At 43.0% G+C, this 16816-nt stretch overlaps 1 long non-coding RNA gene across 1 annotated transcript in view; it reads left to right on the top strand.

Moving 5' to 3' along the window:
- The window catches only part of LOC309631374, a 473017-nt gene extending 464214 nt beyond the window's left edge, over positions 1–8803 (top strand). Inside the window, exon 5 of the long non-coding RNA XR_014246228.1 lies at positions 6750–8803. This is a non-coding gene — a long non-coding RNA (uncharacterized lncRNA). The remainder of the gene's footprint in view (positions 1–6749) is intronic.
- Positions 8804–16816: the final 8013 nt, after the last annotated feature.

Genomic DNA, 16816 nt, shown 5'->3' with positions numbered 1-16816 from the left:
AGGTTTTGGTTTGATCTCTCAGCTGTACTGGAAGTGGGTATGGGAACTTAATACACTCTTAATACACATGCCCCAGGAAGTATCCATGATTACTTCTGGTTTTAATAGGGTAAGGTCAGTTGAATCAGCTTGGTCTTATGAGCATAGTTGTTTTCCGTTTTCCTTGGTGAAAATAGAAAGGGGTTCAAATCAACACATGCAGGAAGTTCAAAATTCAAAGGAGAGACTTTAAACCTGCCTTAAAGATATGAAAGTAGACTTGAACAAATAGAAAGACAGCCTTTATTTTTGCTTAGGGTGTCTCAATATCATAAAGATGTCATTTCTCCCTTAGTTAATTTACACATTGAATACAATCCTAATAAAAATATCATATTTAAAAAAATTCAGAGAGAAATTGATACTAAAGTTTATATAGAAAAAATAAACATAAAACAATAACTAGAAAAGTGTTAGGAAATAAAAATGAGCTACTATGAAGGATTAGCTCTGCTCCAATTCTAAATATATTCTAAAGTTTCTGTAATTACACCAGTGTGGACCTGCTACTTAAGTAGACAGACCAATCAGTGAAATAAAATATAATCCAGGAACAGACCGTATACATACAAAATTTTGGTATATGGTAAAAGCTCTGATCATTGATAGGCATTTGAAAAACAGATAAGCTGAAATCTATACCTTAAAACATATACTAAAACAACTTCAAATGTATCAGAGATTAAAAAGTATAAAAAATAAAATCTTATAAGTTAGAGAGTCTAGTTAGAAGAAAACATGAGTAAATTAATTTCTAACATAGATCTGATCTGAGTCTAACTATTACTTAAAATCCTGCTGTAATAATAATAATAATAATAATAAATTGAGTATATTAAATTTAAAAACAACAACTTTGTGTGGTCAAAAACATAAGCAACAAATTCAAAAGCTAAGTGAAAAACTGGGAGAAAATATATCTATATATATAACAGATAAAGAGTTAATATCCCCAAAATATAAAGAACTTTTAAAATTGAGGAAAAAGAATCATTTTAATGAACAAAATATATGTCCAAAAGATTTTTTAAATGGTCCTGAAATATATAAAAAGATGTTCAGCTTTTCTCAAAATAAGAGAAAAAATTTAAATATACAGTGAGATACCGTTTTCACCTATCAAAATAGGGAAAAAAATTAAAAACATTTGACATACGCTATTGACAAAGCTCAGAGGAAAGAAACACTCCCATTGCTAGTGGGAATGAAAAATGATACAGCACTTTGGAGGGGAAGTTGACAATACCTGACAAAACTGCATACGTGTTTATCTCTTGATCTAGCTATCCATCCTCTGGGACTGTAGGTATACATCAAACAATATGAAAATACATATGCACACAGTTCTTCATTGCAGCATTGTTTATAATTCCAAAATACTGGAAACAACCTAAGTGCCTATACATAGTAGACTGAGTAAACTACGGGCTACGGAGCTGTAGAAGAAAGGAGGAAGATCTCTCTGCCTAGTATGGAGTGACTTTCATGATATATTATTAAGCAAAAAAAGCAAGGAGTGAGAGTACACATGCAGTGTATATCATGCTACCTTTTGTGTAAGAACGAAGAAAATATACATGTATACAATATCTGTTTAATTTTGCCAAAGAAACAGAGGAAAGATAAAGCCAAAGTGAATAAAATGTGTTACCTGTAAGGGATGTGGGGAAATGGAGTGGAAAGGATAGGATGCATACTGATGTGGGGAATGGCACTCTTTTGAGTATATCTTTTGTTTAGTTTTTGCTTTTGGAACCACGCTAATTTACATGCTAAATAAAATGTAGTGAGATTATAAATGAACAACATCACCACGCTGAGGGGTGAGCACACCATTGTATGTGTGTCCTTTGGCCCTGTCCTTGGTTTTCTCTAGGTTGCAGATTCTTTTTCCCTCCCAAAGGACAGGGCTATGTTCTTGGCATTCTTCAGAATCACGGAGGAAGGAAACTATGTGGTTGAGTTTTTAAGCAGCTCATTGTCTAATGGAGAAATATAGCTCAAGCAGAAAACTTAATAAAAAATAAAATAAAACTTGCCTCAGTCCCACAGATATAACCAACGTGACAGGCATAAGCTCGAAGCACCTCAGAGGAACAAGAGGGGAGAGATAATAAAATATCTGGTTAGCAAAGTGATAGAAGCAACAGAAGTGACCGGAGTCATCTAGGGCTAGTCTTGGAATGTTTCAAGAAGGCAGCATGTGTGGACAGGTTCATGACTGTGTTTGGCAGAGAAACCCAGAATATGATTGGCAGAGAAGGGTGAGAAGGGAATTTTTGAAATGGAGACAGAATATTCAATAACTTGGAAATAACTAAGTTTTTGTACACGGAGTTACCTACACTCTTACTGAGGCTGGAACGTGGGAGTGACATATAAAATACACACAGGAATCCAGGACACTAAAAGTCCTAGAAAGGATTAGAAAGCCTTAAGTAGTTCATGTCAGTAATCAAATTGAAGATTGTTATTGGAAATGAACTTTGGTGGGATAAACTTGAATGGAGCAATACAAGAGCTAAGTACACAGTGAGAATTTGACTTGAGAGATATTTGTTGAACCGAGATGAGCCCTATAGTTTCCAAGTGTTTATAGGGTGCCCATTACGTGCAGCCGTTACACACGTGTGTAGGCCTTAGGGAACCAAAATGTTAGGAGAGGTATAAGACATAGAGTGACCAAACATGGAGACAGAGAGCATTAGTCCGACCCTTTTATTTACCGATGAGGAAACTGAGGCCCACAGTGAGACTGGCCTGGCCCAATGTTACACAGCCAGCTTATGGCATAGCAAAGACATACACCTGGCTGGGTAGTGAGATTTGCCTTTCAGGTGCATTACTCCCATTTTCACTACCCGGGATGGAGGAGGAACTGCAGGACAAAGAGACAGGATGTGGGGAGGACTCAGGAGTTGTTGCTACCATAGACAGGACCAGCAAAGCCTTGAAAGCTGTGGATTCTACCAACCAGCCTGCTGTTTTGGTACGGGCCAAAATAATCCAACTAGAAGAAAACAGGCCACCATTGTTAACCTCTCGACATTGAATGCAATTACTGGGCTTTTTAAAGAACTCAGTACTATGCTAGACATCAACTGTATTGGTCTTTGCATCTGCAGAGCCTGAATTATTATATATTTGTGTGATGACTTAAAATTCTGTTCATATTGTTCTTACCTTTTTCTTTGGTGAATATTGTTGGAGTTGTTTAATACTAGGGTTTCCTCTATAATTTTCCCACTAGCCCATCATGCTCTTCTCTCTGGCCCTGTCCTTACCCATTCTCAATGAGTTTCTTGCAGCAGGCTGTGTGTTTGTGAGCGTGTTGTGTGTGTGAGCATGAGCTAGTGTTCATACACATGGCGGACATGAAAACAGTTTTTGTTCAAACAGTACCCACACTTGGCTCAGTACTGTAAAATTTGGCCCTGGAGTCTGTGCCCTCCATCACTCATCCATCTACCTCCCCCCAACCAGAAGGACCCAGCTCCAAGAGCAGCTTCTGCACAAGCTCTCCAAGTATCTTTCCCATTTTGGGGTGTCAAGATGTAGTGAAAAGTGTATGGGTTTGGAATCACACTGATCTGGTTTCCATTCCTGGCTCTACCCTTTTTTTTACTATATGGGGTTGTTGCCAGTCTTAGGGACGAACACATGGGGAGCTCCTAATTGCAGTGACTTTGACACTGTGAGGTGAGCAAGAAATTGAGTCCCTTATTTATCCCATTTCCTGTGGCTTAACTTGTCAGAGGTAAAGATTAGCAGATCTAAATTTAGATTACTTACCCCCTACATGTTGGTCTCACACACACACACACACACACACACACACACAAAGAGTGCTGGAATGTCTTCAGTTTCCCCTTCCAGATCTATTCTACACTTTACGGAAGCTGACCTTATGGCCTACATCAATGGGCTCCCCTGTCCTCTGGCTTCCATTAAATTCAGGCAATGGGGAACCTCGTTGAGTGACTGAAGGATAGAGAGGAGCTGTAGTATTTGTTCCTGTGATACCCCCTCCTTGTGGGTCAACATAAGCCATTTGTGTCCTCTGGCAGAAGATCAATTTCTAGTAGTCAACCTCTCCACACAGCTCTCTCAGTGCTATGATACACTGAGTGCTATAGAATACTCAGGGTTTTTTGAGTAAAACTTCCTGGAAGAATTATGGGAGATGTGCTAAGAAGCAGGTGAGAGTTTGATTGACCTGGTTGTTGTGAACACCATGGGAATGCATTCCTGAACCTTCCATTTGCCTCCAACTCAGAATAACTGCTCAGTAATAAGTCTGTTATTAACATGAGATTTTGGAGGGCCAAAAATCACTTTGGGAATCTCACATAAGCTGTAAAGCCTCTCCCTAAGAAAAACCTACATGTTTAATTCTGCATGCAATGTTAGGACTTCACAGATCCCCAAAGGCCATTTATGACCCGCAGGGGTTAAAGACTTGTGTTCTAAGTAAAAAAACAAAAAAAAAAATATGCACAGCCTCTGGGATTCTCCAGAGAATGGCTTGCATCCTTTATTAACTCATGGAATTTGTTACATTACCTTTACATGGAAGGGTCTCTACATCTGAGCATATGGTTCTATGTTTCTTTATTTCCACCTGGATTTTCCACTCTTGAGTTTAGATTCTATGTACCAGAAGGTCACCATTTCTAAGGTCATGTGTCCACCTCTCAAACTCTGTCTTGCATTTAGGCTTTGAGGGTGGACTATCAAAGTATAATGGAAGAGGTTAGCACTAATTGGAGACCTTCCTAGACTTTTTGCTACTCAAGGTTTCTTTCCTTATTATCTAAGAGGTCTGGATTTGCATTTCTGAAAACAGCTGTGTGCTTTGGAAAATAGCCACTCCCACTTTGTTCCTCTTTGGTATCTCTCCTCCTAAGCGACTTTCCAGGATAACACGAAGTGAGCAAGTGGTTTGTGGGAACAAAACAAAGAACTGCAGTACTAACATTAAGACAGCTCAAGGGATAAAGGGTGAAGTTTAGGTAATATTCAGCTCTTTAACCTAACAGGGACATAGACTCAATAGACAGAGACCATGTCTGCTTTTGTAATCCATCCTATCCCCAGCAGCTAGGCTTTGCATGGCACATGGCTGCCACTCAGTGACATTTGTTGAGTAAATGAATGAATAAATGAATGAATCAGAGAGTTTTAGCATCTAAGCAAACTTTGAAGGTGACCTAATCCAGTCTTTTCTCTGATGCTTAAATGGTCTCCATCGCCCAATCCATATTTATCAAATGCTGCCTATGTCCAAGGACTCTGGAGATAACCAAAATAAAACATATGTATACCATGCCCTCAAAAATTAATAATCTACTGGGGATAAGATATACAAATAAGTATAATGTGAGAGAGAAAGCAAAAAGAAAAATATCTGCACTTAGTTGTTAGACCACAATTGTTCTAAAAGTTTCAGTTATAGAGAACTTTCACTCCTAATAAAAGTCAATATGCATTGAGGGCTTATAATCCACTAAATACATGATATCATTATAATATTTATGTTCAGGTATATATTGTTATGGTGCCCATTTTACAGTGAGGAAACTGGGCTCAGAGAGGTTAAGTAACTTATTCAAGGTTGCAGAGCTTGTAAGTGGCAGAACGAAGACTCTTACATTTTGACCCAATATAAGCAGATTTATTGCTAGAAAGATCTTGATGTTGCAATGAAATGTTTCTCTCCTTACTTTCCTTTTGGAACTAACTCCACTCTCCCAGGCCACAGAGACCAAGTCTTTCATTACTGAAAAACCAATTAATGAGTTAAATTGCGTCAAGTTAGTTTAACAGCCAGTAATTCCTTATGGTAATTATAGTTCAGGCTGCTACCATTTTCACCACAATTATGGGTCCACACAGAATTTCCTCTCTAGTTCACTGCTTTCTTTCTCCCTGATTCTACCCCCGACCCCGAGAGATATTATGCTGAGTACTGATGCTGCAGCAACCTGGCGATTTTTCTGTTTTCTGACTCATTTACCTCAAAGCCACAGGGCATCTAATGCCTTTGGGTTTGTGGCCCTTTTCTCTCTTGTTCGAATCACTGTTTATCTGGTTGTCTTTTTGCTCACTCATCCACTTAACAAAAATTTGCTATGGGTTGCAAGCCCACTGGCTTAGCAGACACTGTTCTGGTAATGGGTGTACAAAGAGAGAGGAAAGACAAAATTCCTGCCTCCAAAAAGATTACAGTCTAGTTTGGAAGCCAGACATACACACAATTATAAAACAATGTTATTAAAGAAATGTGCCAGGTATCATGTATGACAAAAGGGTATCCTTTAAGTCAGTCCCAGGAATGGTAGGAAAGTCTTCACAGAGGAGATAGCATTTAGGCGTAGATCTGATGGAGGATGAGAAGTCTTCTGGACGATGGAGGAAGGACACTCCAGAGAGAGGAGACATCATGTATGAAGCCTTTAGGTGTGAGGCAGCCTGTGATAGAGCACAGTGAGTTCAGGCACTTGGAGGAGCTGGGTTTGGGAGAAACGCAGAGAAATCTGGGAGCACAGCCTGGAGAGGTTGGCAGGGCCACCTTGCAAAGGGCTGTTTTTCCATGAAGAAGGGCTAACTTTGATTCTGTAAAGCCTCTGAAAGATTTTTAAGCAGCCTATTGTTAAGATTATCTTTATTTTTATTTTTATTTTTTTAAAGACAGTGAAATAGAGAGAAAGTCTTTTTTTTTTAAATTTATTTATTTATGGCTGTGTTGGGTCTTCGTTTCTGTGCGAGGGCTTTCTCGTTGTGGCAAGTGGGGGCCACTCTTCATCGCGGTGCGCGGGCCTCTCACTATCGCAGCCTCTCTTGTTGCGGAGCACAGGCTCCAGACGCGCAGGCTCAGCAATTGTGGCTCAGGGTCCCAGTCGCTCCGCGGCATGTGGGATCTTCCCAGACCAGGGCTCGAACCCGTGTCCCCTGCATTGGCAGGCAGATTCTCAACCACTGCACCACCAGGGAAGCCCTATCTTTATATTTTTATAGAATTCACTCTTTTGGTCCAAGAGTGAGGATAAAATAAAGGAAATGAAAGTGAAGACATAGGACCAATATTATTATTATTGCAATAATTATTTCAATAATTATTAGAAATTGTTCCAATAATCCCAGTAAAAAAAGGTAAGAACCCTAAAGTAAGCAGAGAAATAGAGATAAGGGTGGGTGAAAAAAACAATTTGAGAGACATTTAAGAGTATCTTAGTCCAGGCTGTTATAACAAATTACCATAGACTGGGTGGCTTAAGCAATAAACATTTATTTCTCATAGTTTTGAAGGCTGGGAAGTCAAGGAGCCAGCAGATCTGGAGTCTGGTGAGAGCCTGCTTCCTGTTGCTGCCTTCTCACTGTGTCCTGACATGAAGGAGAGTCAGAGAAGGCTGATTTTCTTCTCCTTAGAAGGACACTGATTTCATCATGAGGGCTCCACCTTCATAATCTAATTACTTCCCAAAGACCCCATCTCCAAATACCACCATATTGAAGATTAGGGTTTCAATATGCATTTTTGAGGGACACAAACATTCAGCCCATAGCAAAGAGGGAGATGCAATAAGATTTGTTTACCAATTAAATATGGGACGTTAAGAAGGAAGTTTAGGAAAAGACAAGGATTCCCATTTGGGGCAGTTATAAATCTACTGGCTACAGCAATAAGAGGGGAATAAAATTTGAGGGACAAGAGGGATACACAATAAGTTTGCTATTTGTCATGTGAAGTTTAACCTCATGTCATCCAGTGGTGATTTTCAGGAGATGCTTGTGCACACAGGAGGAGAGTGGTCTGGGTGGGAGATTTAGAAGTCATGGTCATCGCACACGAAGGCAGTTGCAGTCATGGATTTGGTTGGGTGATTCAGTGCAAAATACGTAGTAAGGAAAGAAGGTGGCTGAGTTTAGAGCCCCGGGAAGCCATGCAAATGTAGGGAAAGTGAAGAGCATGTATAGGGAACTGAAAAGTGTAGCCAGTGGTGGAAGGAAAACCAGGGGTGAGATACCTCACAAGAGGCAACAGAGGAGAGTTCCAGGGGTCAGGAGTCCGAACAGTGTCACAGGCTCCAGAGAGGTTCTGCGGGCAAGGACTCAAAGCACTCTTTGAATTTGATAAGAACATCATTAGTGCCTGTATTAGTGTGCTAGGGCTGCCATGCAAAGTACCACAGACTGGGTGGTAAACAACAGAAATTCATTGTCTTATAGTTCTGGAGGTGGGAAGTCCAAGATCAAGGCACTGGCAGGGTTGGTTTCCTCCTGAAGCCTCTCTCTTTGGTTTGCAGACGGCCATTTCCTGGCCGCACTCTTGCATGTCCTTTCCTCTGGGCGCAGGCACTCCTGACGCCTCCTCCTCTTCTTATAAGGACACCAGTCCTATTGGGTTAGGGCCCTACCTTTATGATCTCATTTTAACTTAATCACCCCTTGAAAGGCCCTATCTCCTAATACAGCCACATTCTGAGGAACTGAGATGTTCCAGTACATTCCAGTAAAACAAAAAATAGAATTTTGTTTGGGGGACACAATTCAGTTCATTACAGTGCCCTTGGCTGGAACCCTTTCAGTGTAGTGGTAGGGACTAAAGGTAGATTACTATGCATTGAAGAGGCAAGCGTGGGTAAGTGCAAGGAATCAGTGAGTGCAGACTGCTCTCTGGAAGGCTGGCTAGAAAGTAGAGCAGAGACCTGCAATCACAGCCCAGCAAGGGTGGAGGGGCATTAAGATCCATTCCTCCTTCCCTCCCTCCCTTTCTCCCTTCCTTCCTTCCTTCTTTCCTTCCCTCCCTCCTTTCTCTCTCTCTCTCTCCTCTCTCTTTTTTTTTTTTCTCTGCTTTCTTTTGAGAGCAAGACTTAAGAATATTTATATACAGAGGGAAGAAGTAGAAAATAGAGATTGTAAACAGAGGAGAGGGAGGAAAAGTTTTGTAGTGCGAGATTCTCAAGGAGGCAAAAGGGCCTAGGATAGGGTGGAGGAAGGGATGCCTCTTTTGATCTTTGTCTTTATCTACCTTTGTCTTTCTTCTGAATTGGTCCTTCTATCCTTTTCTTCCACTTCCCTTCTTCTTTCACATTTCTGTGCAAGGTAGTGTGCAAATAAGGGCTGGCACATGTGCATGTTCACCTGTGTGTGCACCCACTTGGGCACACAAATATCCATGGTGGACCCATGTGCACTCACACGAACAAGACTCAAATAGTTTCATTCAAATTACATTATTCCAGTTTCCAGATTGTAACCCTGTTGAGGAGCAGGCAAGACATTCTTGTAGGAAGACGTCTGAGCTCAGGAAGAAAGACATGCCCCCCACCCGCCCAACCAGTGATGTCTCCTCCCAACTGGGGAGCCTCTGCCCCCTCGCTGCCATGAAGCAAGAGGACAGGTTTGGTCAGGTGTGGCATCATCTTCCTAATCTCCTAGGTACACGCAAGGAATGAGGGGTCTGTACTGCCAGATGGGGAGAATCAAGGGCTCCCCCGCCAAGCATGGGAAGGGGAGGGGAGAATGGCAGTTGGAGCGTTGTCTGCCCACCACCCTCAGTGGCACCAGGGAGCACCGCGGGTTGGGGCTCTGACCCAGTTTCCACTTGGCTAGTTGACTGGAAACAGCTACTTACTGGGCCACTGGATTCTTTCCGAAGGACAGGGAAGAACGGTGGTTTGGGGTAGGTGGGGTCTGGTTGGGCAAGAAAGTCAGAAGCAAACACCGGCCCAGTATTTCCAACACCAAAGAAGGGCCCCGTCGAGAGGCATGGGCCGACCACCCCAAACGTGGGAAGAAGAAACAGGAAATTAGAAAAAGACACAACCACTAAAAAAGCGGAAGCACTCCTTAAAACCCCCTTAGATAAACAGATCATCTTCTCATAGAATGAGGTAGAAACCTCCCCCCAGCTAGTAGGAAATATGGTGGGCAGGCTCTTGTGCCTGGATTGTCTGGCTGGTTTTCTCCTCACATGGATATTCTGATGCTAGCTCCCTTTTCAGGGTGCTCCTCAAGAGGTCTGACCTCTTCCCTCTCATCTTTAAAAGCCTCTTTCAGCCATTATATGGTTCCCAAGTCCAGCAGAGTCTGGGCATTAATTACTAGGGCCCTTGAAGCTGAGACAGCATCTCTCAGTTAACTCAGCTCAGACCCAGAGCTGTGGGAAAGGCTGAATCCATGAAACCCCCAAGTCATGTTTTCCCACTTAGAATTCTACAGGGTGTCCATAAAGTCTGGAAACATAGATAATGTTATTTTAGGTTATTTTTACGGATTAGAAATGTCCTTGGCAACAAAATGTGTATTTGATATTTCCAGAGTTTATGGATGGATGAGTGTGGTCAGTGAGAATCATGTTGGGGAACAGGTTATGCCTGTCTAATATTTATTTTCTTGTTCACTCAACCAAGTGAACAGTACGTTTGAAGTCCTATTATGTGCTAGGTACCACAGAGGACACAGATGTGTGTAAGATATACTGCCCTGGAGTGGTTTACAGCATACTCTGTAGAAATGATACACTCCGGTAAATACTACAAGGCAGAATATGTGTATGTCTCTTCGTACCTGTCACAAAATGTGGGGAATGTCCTGCTCAGGGCTCTCTTAACTTATCAGTGGCAGAAACCAAACTTCAACTTAAGCAAAAAGAGAACTATTTTCTTTTAAAGGGAAATATTTATTTAAAAAAATTTTTTGAAAGGAAACAGGAAACTAGTTATTTCTTCATGCAACTGGTAAGTCCAAAGGCAGATCTGACCTCAGATACAGATGCATACAAAGGCTTGTAACGGTACCAGGACTCTGCCTGAGAGTGAAGCCAACATGTAGAGCAGAGCCTGGAGCTGAGTGGCACACCTCTGTCCAGGTGCCAAGAAAGATGGCTGTTGGGAGCACTTATCCCACAGACCGCCTCGTCTCCAACACCCGTCTGTCCAACCTTCCAGAAGACCCTGATTACTCCTGGATGTCTCTCATCATCAAATCTAGACCAATCACTCTGGCTTGCAGATGGAATACTTGCATTGGCCATGCAGGGTCAGGTGCCTACCATGTGAAAGGTGTGTAGAAGAAGTGCAATCCCCAAATAAAGGGGTGCTGGGCCAGCCAATCACAAATATCTCCTACTGTAGAACAGATCTGAAGGGATGGTTTTTAGTCAATAGATAGATAATATGGGCAAGATGGGGTGAAGAATAAGATGGTTTCTACAAAAGAAAGGGAGAGCACAGGAAGATGGAATTTGGGCAATGGTGAGTTATGGGGCTTGACTGTATCTTGGGGTCCAGGGAGAGGAGAAGCATCACATGACTGGAAGGGCATGGTAGGGTTTTAGAAAGCATTGGATGCCAATGAAAGAGTTTGGTCTTTTTTTTTTCCTTATTGAATGAAAGATTCTTTAAATTCTATAGTGCTTTACAATTTTCAAAACTTTCACACACATGATTTCATATAATTCCATAATATCCTGTCTTCCCCCTACCCCTATGTTTCCCCTCCCCCTTCCTTCTCCCCACTGGTAACCACTAGTTTGTTCTCTATATCTGTGAATCTGCTTCTTTTTTGTTTTATTCACTATTTTGTTGTACTTTTTTAGATTCCACATATAAGTGATATCATACAGTATTTGTCTTTCTCTGTCTGACTTATTTCACTTAACATAATACCCTCCAAGTCTATCCATATTGCTGCAAATGGCAAATTGTTATTCTTTTTTATGGCTGAGTAGTATTCCATTGTGTGTGAGTTTGTGTGTGTGTATGTATGTATGTATATATATATATATATACACACACACATATATATCACATCTTCTTTATCCATTCATCTGTTAAGGGACACTTTTGGTCTTTCAGGGGGCACATGTGGAACAATTAAAATGATTTAACAGTGGATTAAAGTCAGGAAAATAAATCTGGTTTCAGAGTGCTGGGTGGGTTGAGATGGAAGAAATGAAGAATCAGAGGAGGAGGAGGCTATTCCAATAATCCAGGTGAAGGTCAACGGGAATGGGTCTCAGCTGGGTGGTCACCATGGAACTGGAAAGGAAGAATACTGTGCAGCCAAATTGAGTTTGTCCAACTGAACGTGGAAAATGAGTGAGGGGAGGGAGTCAGAATGATGCTGAATGTTAAGCCTGGGTGACTAGTTGTGACCAGCATGGCCGTTCTGGGTAGAAATAGTGTCATCTCTCATGGGTGTGTCCAGCCAAAGCAGTTTCCACTAATAGATCTAGAGAACACTGTTTATTTCTAAAGACTGAGTTTCTAATGCTTTTGCCTTAGTCAAGTTCACTCTGGACCTAGAACCATTGTCCCTGAGCAGGAGTGGTATTAACCCAAATAACAAGCCATGTGCGTGTCTTCTCTTTCAAATGACTTTCTGTATTGACCTGTCTGTCTGCCTGGAGCAGATTCAAAGTCAAGGAGTTGTTTCTAGCACTCCCCTAATATTGGAAAATCAATAAGCTGAGTTTGGTCCTTGGTAAGAAGATTCCATTTCACGCCTGAAAAAAGGAGTCAGGTGAGAGATTTGGTAGCTGAGTTTAAGGCACAGTCAAAGGTGGCTGCTGAAGTTTCTGCCAGGCCACAACTAGAATAAAACAGGAATTGGATGTAAGCGGCCAACCTTCAACTGACTTGGACATTGGGATATCCAATTTGTGTCCTCCATGGGCCCGGGAACCCCAAAACAGAGAACCCAGCAAGGACTGCTTACTCCTTACTCCTTACTCGTGCAGGTTCACAGGGTTCTGTTTTGGTTTTTCTAACATGGCTTGTCGCCTTCTACAGCTCAGTGACCACAGTTTCTGTTGAACCATGAGAAAATGTATGCATCTAGGCTAGGGAGGTGTTCTCATGTGTCTCCAGGGGCGTGTGGCTGGGTTAGCTTAAACTGAGAATGTGCTGACACATAGGGAGAAAGTCAGCAGAAGGCATGGTGTGTGGTTAAGGGGCCAGAGGGACTGGCTTGAAAGGTGGAAGTGCTGACATTAGCTTGCTCTGCACCACCAACGCCCAGAGATGCAGTTTGATAAAAGGGTGTCAGCCGTGGTAGGGTGTGGGCTCTGGGAGAGGGGGTAGATTGTTGTTGTGGCCTGGAGGGGCTGCATCAGAGAGGAACAGAGGCAAACACAAACCAGCGAGAAGACAGAATTGTCCACTAAGGGATGGGCGTCAGCAGGGAGGTGCTAGAACCAGACAGAGATGAACTCTCAGCTCTAAACGGCATCCTATGTAGGGGAAAGAACACGGACATTAGGAAGAGTGGTTTGGAAGGGTGTGTACACCCCACTCCCTAATTGAAAGGATGTGCTGAACTCATCTCCGCTGCTACTTTTCCTATACCTAAGGGGGGAAACAAGCCCAAAGAGAGGCTGGTGGGATGTGTCTGAAAATGTGAAAATTTGCTTCCCATTACTTTCTTCAAGAATATAACACCTCATTCAGACTGGACTACTCTTCCTGCCTCAACGTATTTGACTAAGAACATCTTTCCAGAACATCTATTGCACATGTCACCATGGCCATGGGAACTTTCTTCATCAGTCTCTCTCTGCTGAGCTCTTCTTTTTGGTGCTTCTCTTACTCTGCTTTGATTTAAGTGTATCTGTGTATTTGTGTCAACCTCCATTGCCTAGTAAATGTGGCTGAATCAATGTGACCGAATAAATGCCTCCCATTCCTGTGTTTAGTTACTGTTCTAGTTGTTATAATGATTAGAATTTATTAAATGTATTTATTAAGTGCTAAGTGCATTTATTGTTCACAAAACTATTAAAAGATAGTTACTATTATTTTCTAATTTTTAGATAACATATATGTGTGTGTATATATATTCATATATGTATATGTATACATATACATATATACGCCTGACAGATTACATATTAATATATATATACATATATACACACACACACATATATATATATTTGTTGCTTTTGCTCTTACTATCAAATTGAAAGAAAAAAATTGTATTGGGGTTGGGGGGACATTGAGTGCATCTTCCTCGTTCCTGATATTTCCTTCTAAGTGAAGGGTTCTCCACTAGAGTAACACTCTTGGCATCTCTTCATCTGCTCACTCCTTCCCTGGAGGAAAAGTGACCTAATCTGGTGAATTTGGAAGGGAAAGTGTAGCCTGGTCCCTTCTTTGTCCTGTTTCTCTTGGAGTGAGCCCACATGTGGGGAACACAGGCTCTGTCTTGCCCCTCTAGGTCTCAAGTTTTACAGGGGCAGAATCTGTCCTGCAGGGGACCCTGCCTCAGCCCAGCAAGGTCAGTAACAAGTGGGTAATTCCCCACAATTCTGGGATTCAGAATGAGAAAACCCACTTGTCCCCAGACTAAGCCCCATCCACCAGCTTTAACCATAACAAAGGTAATATTTTGCTCTACATCTGCTTTCTTCTTCCTTCTTATTCCTCTGTTGGCTCAGAGTTCTAGCGGGAAAAGGGGTGCTATTTATGGAGTGCCCTTATGCCCTAGCATCGTGCCTTGTAAAATCTTCATCACTCCGCATGCTCAGTGACTCAGGTGTGGGGCAGTGTGCGGGAGCGGTATGACCCCCTCCCTTGAGTGTTCAAAACATATCTCTTGTCTCCTGAGTTTGGTTTTCCTCTTCTTTGTGGGTATGAAAGTGGACACCACCATCCTACCCCTCGCCCTCCATCATGAGCAGTTAATAGGAGCGAAGAGGCAAAGTGAGTTGGAGTGAAGATTCTAAAACAATCTACACTTGGTTTTGTCCACATCTTGATGACTAACTAAAAGAGGGGTGTTGGATCCTGCATGTTGGGGGCAGGGTGCAGGTGGGGAAACCTAAGAAGTTGCTGTGAAGGCTGAATACTAAAGATGATCTTTACAAGCTTCTGAAATGGCCTCTATCACTCTTAAGAGCAAGCAAGATGAAGCCATGCTGAAAGGGCCTTAAAGAAGCCAGGGAAGAGGGTTAGTATTCATTTTGCTGAGAACTGTTCCAGGTTCTTTATGTAGACACCATTATTCTATTTTACTTAACAAGTGAGAGAGTACAAGCAGCTTGTCCCCGTCCGCACAGAGAGTAGGAAGGAAAGTCTGGATTTGAAACCACCCCTGCCTGACTCCAAAGCCCCTGTTCCTTCTCCCACCCTAGAGGACAGGTGAGGTTGAAGGGGTGGTTAGAAGTCAAGGGGTATCCATAGGGTAAGTAGGAGGCATGTTACAATGGGGCCTCAGGAGTGGGAGGGAGACCACGGTGTCTGGACTTCTTAGAGACAGGGATGGATGGAGATGACTTCACCTGACCCCACCTCCTTGACCCCTTTAGAATTCCCTCCCCATCTGCCTTAAATGTGCCAAAATGTTGCTCCTGGCAAATGAGAGCACAGTCAAGCAGGTGTGTGTTCCACACCGTGGTTGTCCCAGGGACCTGGATTTGGGCATGACAACAGAGCGGTTCCATTTTCTTTCTTCAAGAGCTGCCTTCTGGCTCTGGGGTCTTCCACCTCCCTCCACATTTCCCTGCATCCCCCTGCAAGCTCGGGACCGCTCCTTAGAGGAGCTGGGATAAGAGTGGGGATGGAGGCGTGTGCACATGCACGCCTGTGTCTTGTGCGTTGTTGAGTCAATAAGGAGCAGCGGGGGAGACTTGGTGGGCGAGGTGGTCCCGGGCAGGCTGGTGAGGAACTGGAGAGGAGAAGGGTCTTTCGTACATTTGCATCCTGCTGGCACAGGATGACCACCTGGCTGAGCATGAGGTGTCTCGGGGGACGTTTGTTGGAGGCAGCAGCAGATTGCTTGTCAGAACTGACTTGCTGGAATCATAACCTCCCTGCCCTCTCCACCCCACACTGAGGCCTGTGCCTCCCAAAGAGGCTCCGCTCCCCCTCCTGCCCGTCAGCTTCCTTTCCTGGCCAAGGAGGGCGAGGAGGCCTGGTCACCAAGGGCAGCTGTGAACTCACGGAAAGAACACTGGACTCAGAGGGAACTTGGGATCAAGTCCTGCTGGAGATTCCATTTGAGTTTGTTGTTCTTTGAAGGCAGACGCACACATAAGCAAACAATGGACAGAAAGTGAGAAAGCCCTTGGCCCTCAGGGTCAGCGTTCCCATCTCTTCAGTGAGGATTCCAGCCACACCAGGCTACAAGAATGAGTGAGAGGTACGTCCGGCCAAAGCAAGCACCCTGCTCGGCACATCCTGAGCCCTAAATGAATGCTGAACAGGGCAGCGCCGCACGGGGCTGGAGAGCTGCAGCCACACAGACTGGACTGGAATCTACTGATCCTGTCTTTATTTTAAATTTGATATTTTGTTCATCATGGAATTTTTGCATTAATATGGATTTTAAAATGTGGCATTAAAATATTATTTATCTGGATTACTGAGTTTGTGTGTGAGTCCCTTAAACTTTGTGCCTGAGGCTCCTGACTGGCCTTGTTTTTTATAATCAAGTCTCTGAATTCTCCGTGTCTCAGGCTCCTCATCTGTAAAATGGGCATAATAATAGCACCTACCCGATAGGCCTGTGTTGAGGGGGAAATGTGTTGATACAGGTGCCTCATCTTCATCTTCAACAGCTCCTTGAACCTAATAAGCACTCAGTGAATGTTAGCCATCGTTCTGGGTGTTGCTGATGGTGTCGTTAGAATTGCTAATCGTTCTACCAGCCTGAAGAGAGACCCTTCCAGATGAGGAGGTCTCCGTGGAGGGAGAGGGGGATGAGCTGCATTCTGGGGAGGACAGACATATGGGTCAGATTAGGGAACCTGGGATTCTCAGGGTCCTGACCC

Source organism: Balaenoptera borealis, assembly GCF_965194805.1.
Source record: "Balaenoptera borealis genome assembly, chromosome: 6".
Classification (NCBI taxonomy): Eukaryota; Metazoa; Chordata; class Mammalia; order Artiodactyla; family Balaenopteridae; genus Balaenoptera; species Balaenoptera borealis.
The sequence above is the reverse complement of the archived record's forward strand: the minus strand, read 5'-3'. Positions and strand labels throughout refer to the sequence as shown.